This window comes from Coptis chinensis, chromosome 7, assembly GCF_015680905.1.
Source record: "Coptis chinensis isolate HL-2020 chromosome 7, ASM1568090v1, whole genome shotgun sequence".
In the NCBI taxonomy this organism is placed as follows: Eukaryota; Viridiplantae; Streptophyta; class Magnoliopsida; order Ranunculales; family Ranunculaceae; genus Coptis; species Coptis chinensis.
The window spans coordinates 81,237,321-81,247,066 of NC_141462.1; the positions used below are offsets into that span (position 1 = coordinate 81,237,321).

The window sequence follows — 9,746 nt, forward strand, 5'->3', positions numbered from 1 at the left end:
ATCTATTCGAGCTTGTTAAATGACTTATGTTGATATTTAATTCCAACATTGAAGAAAAATCTATACTAATAAGATCATGTTTCCTATTTTTTAGGAAATAATTGATATATTCTTTATACGTGCGGAATTTGTGTGGTAATTTCTTTCCTATTTTTGAGGAAATAATTGCTAATTAAACATAATTATATTTAGGCGGAATTTGTGGGGACTAATTTGAATTGCACTTAAGTTGGGAGAGTTGTACTAAAATAGGAAACCATGTGGTAGAGCTATATTAATCGTAAGTAGACACTCTTTTGGAAAGTCGAAATTGAATCAAACTCTCTAAAGAGTCCACGTGGCATGGTAAAAAGCACTGTAGAAAGCCACATAGGAGAGAGGAAAATCTATCTCTCATATTAGAGTGCCACCTAGGAGAGATAATTGAAAAATCTCTTTAAAAGGTTTCTGCTTTAGTATATAAATAGTAGATTGGAAATAAAATAAGGTTTAGGAATTAGATTCTCACTACTATTAGGTTACTAATGAGTTTTTAAATTCTCTCCTCCGCCATTGGAACTACTAAATCTCATTGCCAGTTGTTATTCTCTCTCTCGTGTAATTGTGCTCGTCCTTGCTGCACAAGTTAGTGACCTTAAACGATAAAAAAAAAAGAAAAAAAAAAACCGAAAAGGAAACTTAAAAGCCGGGGGCATACGCCCGAGATCTTTTAGGTATTTTGCATATATAAATCTCAATATTCGAATATTGTTCATGTACTAAAAACCTATTAAGATCAAATGTGTTCTATGCCCCCAATGCATACTCTATCAATCTATCACATGTGTCCTATGCAGTCTAGGTAAGGCATCCATTTCCGGTTGTGGTTTTGGTCTAGCACTTTTTGATGGAAAAGATTTAAGTTATATGGCTCTTTCACGAAAGTCTCCCATGAGTATAAGCTACTAAACCTAGTGACCCACTACTAACATTACTAACAATTCGCTTCGATCATCTGCACAATCTCTCTCCTCAAGTATCACTTTTATAACATGTGATTCATGTAATGTCGGACTGAGTGGAACAATAACATGTTAAACAAAAATTAATGCAGAGAACATAATGTCTAGACTATTTTTGAATGTACATTATAATTTCTTTAATTGACTCTTGTTTTGTGTAAATTTAAGTAAACAAACAAACTAATAATTGAAACAATGCAAATCTTTAATAATCATCGCTAATATTGATGAATTCTTCTTTGTCGTCGGTTATGTGATAAACGTAAAAATGACAATTCTACTCACGAATAAATGATAAACTCTAAACGCAAGTAAAATTAAAACTTTATGAATACTATATTTATCAAAGATTTCTACTCTCGATACTATTGAAATAGAGTTGGAATAGAAAATTCGTTCCACTCCTAGTTCTTTAGCATTCAATGTTTTCTAATATTGCGAGTCTATCCAAAGTTTAATGAGAGTAATGGTGTGGAATTTATACTACGATGGCAATTCAAATGACAAGATACTAACTATAATGATTCAGCTACGAAATGCTAAGGAATACTAAGGTTTGAATCTAGATAAAGAATTAGGGGGGATTGAATCCACCTTGAATCCAACTTAATAAACTAGCCACTACTAAAAAACTGAGTTTACCCGATAGACCCCATAAAGATTACCGGACGGTTCCCATCTGTTGGATGTTCCCTGCAAAGTTTATCCGTCGGGTATTATTTTTTCATCCGTCCAGTGAGTTCTTTCAGCATTTCAGGTGTTTTGGGAATAGCCGACGGTTGTGCGAGAGCTTTTATCCATCGGATATTCTGATGATTTTTAACCCTCGTTTCTTTTCGACAGACGCCATAAATATGCCGACGTTTGATTAAATCTTAGCTATACTTATTAGTCGTCCGGTTTATTCTTATGAGTTTCAGCCGTTGGTATATCTATTCCAATTATCAGGCGCCAAACCAATTTCAGCTCCCACCCTAAATTTTTTGAAAATTTCAAAAAAATAAAGAAAACCCTAACTATTATCCCTCTCACTCAAGCTTGATGTCGGCTGCCTTCCCCTCACTTTCAGTCATGCTTCAAGAAGGTAACACCTTCTCAAATCCCTCACTCCCTCACTCCCTCTCACTCACTCTCTCTTTCTCACCCACATTCAATTCAATGTAAAATCAAGTTTTCCTTTTGTTAGATGTAAGTAATTATTTTTCTTACTTCTACGATTTTTGCTTGTTTCTACTATTTTCAACATGTGCATATATTTCCTATATTCTCCTTGTCTTTCTTGGTCATTTTATTTAAGGATATTTAACAGCAATATATTTCCTATATTATATTGGTTAATAAATTATATCTAACTCAATAGACTTGGCTTTATTTGCATTTAGTTTTAAGATGAAGGATGAGAACACACATTAAAGAGCTACTCAATAGACTTGTCTTTCTGTAATTTTGAACTTTTTCTCTTTTGTTGAATCATCGGAGTAGCTCTCCAGTAGAATCCTTAATTTACACCTACAAAAAGAGTTTCAATGGATTTTCAGCCTAGCTCACAGAACAAGAGAGTAAGAAGCTACTTGGTATGTATTCTTTTGGAAAACATGGGTTTTGATTCATACTCTCTTTAGTATTTGTTATAGTATGTTAGCCAGTATTTAACAACATGAATTATAGGCACACAAGGTGTAATCTCAGTTTTCCCTAGAAGAACACTTAAAACTCAAACTACTAGATCTTGGGATTTTTTGGGTCTGCCGAGTACTGTGAAGAGAATACCTGAGGTCGAGAGCAACGTAATTATCGGTTTAATTGACACTGGAATCTGGCCAGAGTCTGAGAGCTTCAATGATATTGGTATGGGGATTCCTCCAAAGAAATGGAATGACATTTGCCAAAATGTTACATGCAATAAGTACTTCTTCTATCTACTCATTAGTACTTGTTAAATCTTGTGATCGATTTAGAACTATCTAACTCATATGACTGTCATTGCAGGTGATGTTATATTTAGATTTTCAAGCAACAAATAGTAAATAGGATATGTGACAGTTAATTAGTTGTACGTTATGTTCCTCACTTCCTTATCTGTATATAAGATATATTATTACTACTTTTTTGGTGTTGTTGTTTGGATAACTTAACATTTGTAAGGTGCCCTTTTGCAAAACTTGTAATCATGTTGTGGAGTATCGGGGCGTGAGGTCTAAAGAAGAAAAGGGCATCGAACAAGTTGTAAGATATTGTTACATTATGATTACGATTCCTATTTGTTGGTATTATGTTTCTATGATTAATAATATATCTAAGATATACAGGAAGAACAACGAGTTATAGAAGTGAAAATAAGGATGCAACAGCAAGAACTTCAGGATGACGAAGAGCGAATGCAGAGAAGACTAGAGACTAGTTCTTCCAGTGTAATAATGGCTCCAGACGAAGTTGGATATAGGGATTTATCTGGTACCTCCCGTGTAGGTTCGTCTCAGTTGGAGAATGTTACATTCCATATGCCTTTTTCCTTTTAAGTATTATTGGATGGTTGTGTTATGTTTCCTGATTAGTTGATTTGTTACTCAATCTTGCAGTTCCATCTTACAACTTTCCCGAAGAAAGTGATGAAATAGTTTCTTCTCACGAGCCACAAGCATCTTGTGTAAGCAGCCAGCCTTTAAGAATATGGCGGAACAGGTTAATTATGCTCTCTTATTTTTTTGAAGTAATTTCTTTTACAATACAAAATCTGTTTCATAATTATGGTTTATTCGATTTGGGTGCATTTTCTTTTCTCAAGGAAATCACAAGGTGTTTGTTACTTTGATTTTTAATCTTCTTTGAATTGATTAATTGTAATCATACACATCTGCTTTATGTTTGAGTGTTTTTTTGTCTGAAGTTAAACAATCTAATGGGGTGAATTAATTATATGGAAATCTTAAACTGTTACCGGCCTTTTGTTATCACCGTTTACATGGTTCCTCCTTGGAGTTAATGGTGGAGGTTGTGTGATCTGGTCATGGAGAAAATATCGTAACATAATTTGGTGAATTGCGAGTCTATGATCCGCATGAAGTAGTCGACTAGTATTAGTTTCTATATCCTGCTATTCTTACCTCCTAGGTGGATGGCAAGAAGTTAAAAACAATACCTAAAAGTTGAGCATTTTTCGAAGAGATGCCAATGACTCTGGTAGCTTGTGAACTCTATCATGGTTGGGTAGGGTTCCACTGGTGATACTTTTCGGTTGATGTTTGTTAGGATCCTTGTTTGGTATTGTTGATTAAATTGGTTTTCAGAAAACCTAATGGATATAGCGATATTGATTTTTTTATCATTGATCTAAATGGCATGAAAAAAGGCACTTGCCAATAGTCTAGATAGGTTGTCACTTTCATTAATTGCTTAACTTTATCTGGAAATGTAATCAAGTAATAGATTTATTTGAGACCTAGTTTCAATCTAAACAATGTTAATCCGTTACAATTGATTGGAACTTTGATTGATTGTTTCCCTTGTTCATTGTCAAAGTGCTTTATGCTTAATAATTTACTTTAGGTGGTCTATATGATTAAAACAGATCTAACATTATGGTTTTTCCTCCTAGACAGGCTATGCTCTCTGTCTAGCTACACTCTATGCTAGAAAAATGACATTGGAGTCACTGTAGATAAATCTATTTTCAATTGATTTTTGAAGCTCAGAAGTATAAGATAAAAGAGCTCTCAATTGTCTGGAAAATCCTTTCAATATAACAACTTAACATTAATAACCAAATTCTTATTGGAGGGGATAATAACTAATGTAATAAAGTAGTGAGCTCCTTGTGAATCCATCACGAGCTTTCTTGTATTGAAACACAATTAAATGTTACTTATTTCAGTTTGTAGCTATTATCTGTCTAATTATTCTTGCTTCCATTCAGTGAAGCATCATGTTCCCTGCTTTTATCTATTTCCAATTCTGCTTAATTGAAATATTGACCAAGTGCCATCAGTGCTCCATTCTTTTTCCTCTTGCACTTTGTACTAAAGGTAAAGGATGGCTTCCTTTCTTAAGAATGCCTTCGGTCATGCAGTAGAGTTGTGAGAACCTGTGTTGTGGGCATTGTAAGTTTGCCTGCCAACACCCAGGTCATACTATTAGATAATTCTTATTTTATCTGTAATGCTAAATTTATTGATCAAAAGTAGAACCGTACAAGTATAGAACGTGGAAGTATATAGGGTCCGACCCACTACTCAATTTGTGAGATACTAAGGTAATTATACCCAAAAAGGACAACTTATTATGACATCAAACCCTGTCCCCGGTGAATAACTCGGAAATACAATTAGAATCATGAAGAGTAATCCCTTTGAGGAGTCCACCACAAGTTCCAATGCACATGAATAGAAACTCCTCTTACTGTTGGGACACTTATTTTACTCCTCTGGCAGCAAGTACTATGGCCAAGTCACTATTGGGACACTTATTGTTCAGGTATTATTTGCATTTTGGTTTCAGAAACTATTTTGCAGGGGATAGTGTCAATGGCAAAGCTGTAACGCCCGTATTTAAAATACATATTAATTAATTAATTAATTATTTATTTATTTATTTAAAAATCGGCTGGATTGGATTTGAGATTTGTGGGCCTGATTTATGGGCTCGAGTCTGTGTTGGGCTTGGGTTTCGAACCCAAATATATAAACACATTATTCTAGAGAATAGGGTTTTTAATAATAATAAAATATTAAAAATGGAGGCAGAGCTAGAAACTCGTTTGCTGGAGCGTTGGAGCGCGACGACTCGGACTAGGAGGATTTTGTCGAGCTGTTCATTATTGTGAGTAGATTTTTTTTATACACCGTATAATTTTCGCAAGTTTAAAAATAATACGTAAATTGTCGTTTGAATATATATAAATATATATTATTTTCGGTGATGTTTGGAATCAAGTTTACTGGTATAATTACAAAAACAGCAAAAGTTATAAAAAAATAAATAAACAGGATACAGAGATTTGGTTCGGCAGGCAAGAACTCACTATAGATCCAATTGTTTGAGGATCGTAATATATCATGTTTTCCACTCATTCTACTTGGTTTCCTTAAAATACATATCAGGGGTTGTGTAGTTATTGCAAATGGTGGAGTTTTTGGAGAGATGGGAAGTTGATCTTCGGATTGGAATCACTGGCAGTTGGTTTTATTTGTTAAACCATTCGGATTGGGCGAATTGGTTTTGTTTTGGGTTGGTTGTTGTATATAGTTTGGTGTGCTGTTGAAGGTCTGTCGAAGAGCGACAGACGTTAATGGCGTCGTCTGCCTTATGTGGGTTGAACTCAGTTTGATATAAGTTTAGTTGTTGTTGGGGATTAAATATTTGATGTCGGGTTGGTGGGTTGAGTGCTGTTGGGGGCGGTTTGAAGCTCGGAGAATTCATCAATGGCGGCGACCAGTAACGCCCAGTTTTCATTTAAAACCTTGTTGTTGTTTAGTTGGTTTTGATTGTGTTTTTGGAATGGAGTTTGGTTGTTGAGGTTTGAGTGCGTGAGGGCTGTCGATTGAAGCTTGGGTGACCATTAATGGCGGTCACGATTTTCAGATCTAGATTTAGAAAGAGTGTTGATTGTATGATTTTCGGTTTTGGCTTTTGTTAAAGTTTAAAGGGTTTTCATGAGGAGGGAAACCGACTTGATGAAATGGGAGATGGTGGTGGCCGGAAATTTGGGCTGCTGGTGGTGGAGGAAAATTGGAGAAGATGAACAGTAACCCATTTCGGGTTTGGGCTTGGTTCTTTGGGCCCGATTTTAGTTGTGATTAGTTGGGCCTTAGTTGGTTTGTTAACTGGGCTGAAATGTTTAAGTTTTTGGGCCCGGTTTGTTTTAGTTGTTTGGGCCAACCTTTTATTTGTTTTGTTTGGGCTCTTTTAGTTTAAGTTGTTTTGGACCGGACCACATTAGTTATTTTTGGACCGAACCACTTAACTGTTTTGGGCCAGTTTCTAATAGTGCTTGGGGCCAGTCCATAGGACTTAAAATAGATCTATATGGGTCTTTCAACTTTTGGACTTTCGGGTTATAAGGTTTGGGCTTGGCCAGTTGGGTCCGAACCATTACCTTGGTCATGAGCCTATGAGCCATGCACCTTTGACCTTAGCCATGAACCATGGCTACCACCTGAACTTGTCGAACATGGAAACGACGCGGTTTGATTTTTGACAATGACAGTTTGACTTCGACTATGACGTGTTGATTTTGACTTTGACCATGATGTGTTGACCTTGACCATGATGGGTTGTCTTTGACTTTGACCATGACGTGTAGCCTTTGACTTTGACCGTTTTAACTTTGGAATGTTGACTTTTTCCCGTTTTCACATATTTAAGAATATGGACAAATATAATAATAAAATATTATCGAACATCATATAACGTTGTTTGTCATTATCGAATTAAGATTTGACGTGAGTAGTGTGTAAAGCTTATATATATTGGGCTTTGATTGTGGACTGTGGACTGGGATCATTTAATTGTCTTTGCATTATATGTTGTAAATTGTATGGACAAATCAAATGCTAAAATGCTGTGGAAGCTTGTATAAATTTGGTGGTCATTATCTAATTAAGATTTGACGTTGATATTGTGACATTATATAATATGTTGGGATATATATATATAATGCAATATGTTTGGGAGAAATAAATGTATAAACACTCCATTATTATATATGTGAGATGCTACTATGAGGTAGTATACGATTGGTGAATATTTGCCTACGGGATTGTGGCTTAGTGCAATAATATATTGGCACGTGAAAGAATGAAAATGGTTATGAGATATATTCGAGACATTTCTAAATATTGTGGCTTAGTGCAATAATGTATTTGACATGCACGTGATATAGTGAAACGTTTATGAGTCATAAATGTATGACACCTGAATAAATTACGTAACGAAAATCCTAGAACCTGACTACCACAACTCATGTGATCTGCCCTGTGTGGGCGTATTTGATATATAAGATGTTGTATATATATGAGATGTTGATTGACCCATGTGTTGGGCAATCGTAGCCGAATAGTGGCTTGATATATAAGATGTTGTATATATATGAGATGTTGATTGACCCATGTGTTGGGCAATCGTAGCCGAATAGTGGTTTGATATATAAGATGTTGATATATAAGATGTTGTATATATATGAGATGTTGATTGACCCATGTGTTGGGCAATCGTAGCGAATAGTGGCTTGATTATTCCGTTCGCAAAATAGAACGAGATGCGCAATATTTTATGCCGAATAGTGGCATTACTTACATAATTGCTTCCGTGTGAGGATTTACCTGGTGTGCGGCATCCCGCTCAGGGTGGTTACGCACGGAGTGGTTCATTATGTAAGGGGAGGCATGTGGATGTACATGTTCTTAGGTAGCGATTGTGGTAGCCGGGAAACTAGGTAAGACATAGATACGACGTGATTTTAGGGACACACAAAGAAAGCTTTAACTAATATAATTATGGTAATATGTTGGTAAATGATATATCTCTAGATAGATGATTGTATATATTTGGCTGGTTAGTAGTTTAGTTATAACCTAAAAACCTCGTGGAGGAACTAAATGCCTTTTTATTATGCGTATGGTATGTTGTATTAGTTGTTGGAAGTTAAGGCGCCTCAGTGGAGGAACTACCTGCCTTAATTATTGTACTTAAGGATGTTATAATAGTCGTTGAAAGTTAAGGCGCCTCGGTAGAGGAACTAACTGCCGTAAGGTTTGTGTATGTATTTGTATAAGAATATGTTGTATTTTAGGGCTACTCACACCAGCATTTTTATAATGCTGACCCGATTTGCATGTTTGCTTATCGGGTGTGGTCATTAAATGAACACAGTTGATAAGTCTTGACAGGTTTAGTGTGGAAGAAGATTGGTTGCTGCTTGTGGTTTGCGTTAGCGTCGCATTTCAAGATAGGCTATGTTTTCCTTTGAGGTGATATAGAGTTTCCGTTGAGACAAAGTTATTTGTATTTTCTTTTGTTAATTTTTGTAATGAAGATGACTTTTTTTTAAGTAAAAATTTTATTGGTTTTTAATTATCCGCATATTTAAACTGTTTATGGGTTTTTGGGAGTTGAGAGTGCGTCACACCTCGGAGATCGAAGAGTCGGGAACAAATAATGTTTTTTCCAAATTCTGTCGAAATTCGGGGTGTGACAGTTTGGTATCAGAGCATTTGGTTAGCTTAGACTTAGGTGAGTCTAGGTGATTCTCGGATCGTGGTTTATGGGTAGTGTTTAAGAGGTATTATTTTCAAAACTATTTCCGCTAGTTGTTTTATCTTTACAAAGAAAATGAAAAAGATATAGAAATAAAGAGAGTCAATATTTTTCTTGATTGGTTTGTATGTGTAATGTGTATATTTATATTAGTTACTCTGGTGGAATGCATAGGAAATGATTTTATTTTTCCTTATTATATGAGGAGTGGTTATATGTGTAATATATTAATTATTAATGGATTTGATCAAAATGATGTGTGCTGCTATAGTGTGATTTTGTTGTTGGTGATCATTTTCACGTACGTGGAGTATGGATTAAGTATGACAACCTGTCTATGAACTTTGTATTTGAGTGTTAGGTTATTATTCAAAAAATAATAATGAGATATTTTGATCTATATTGAATGAGTTGTATTATCTGATGGCTTTGTGACGTACTGAGTAAGGAACTAATTGCCTCGGTGTTAGAGGAACTATCTCGCCTCACTCGTAC

At 35.3% G+C, this 9,746-nt stretch overlaps 1 long non-coding RNA gene across 2 annotated transcripts; it reads left to right on the forward strand.

Annotated features, from left to right (window-relative positions):
• Positions 1-2,467: 2,467 nt before the first annotated feature.
• LOC147489269 (uncharacterized) lies at positions 2,468-3,790 on the forward strand. Of its 2 annotated transcripts, XR_015202611.1 has the most exons (4): positions 2,473-2,575; positions 2,670-3,227; positions 3,311-3,470; positions 3,581-3,790. It is a non-coding gene; the product is annotated as an uncharacterized LOC147489269 (long non-coding RNA). The 2 variants fall into 2 exon arrangements; XR_015202610.1 differs by having other exon boundaries at positions 2,468-3,227.
• Positions 3,791-9,746: the final 5,956 nt, after the last annotated feature.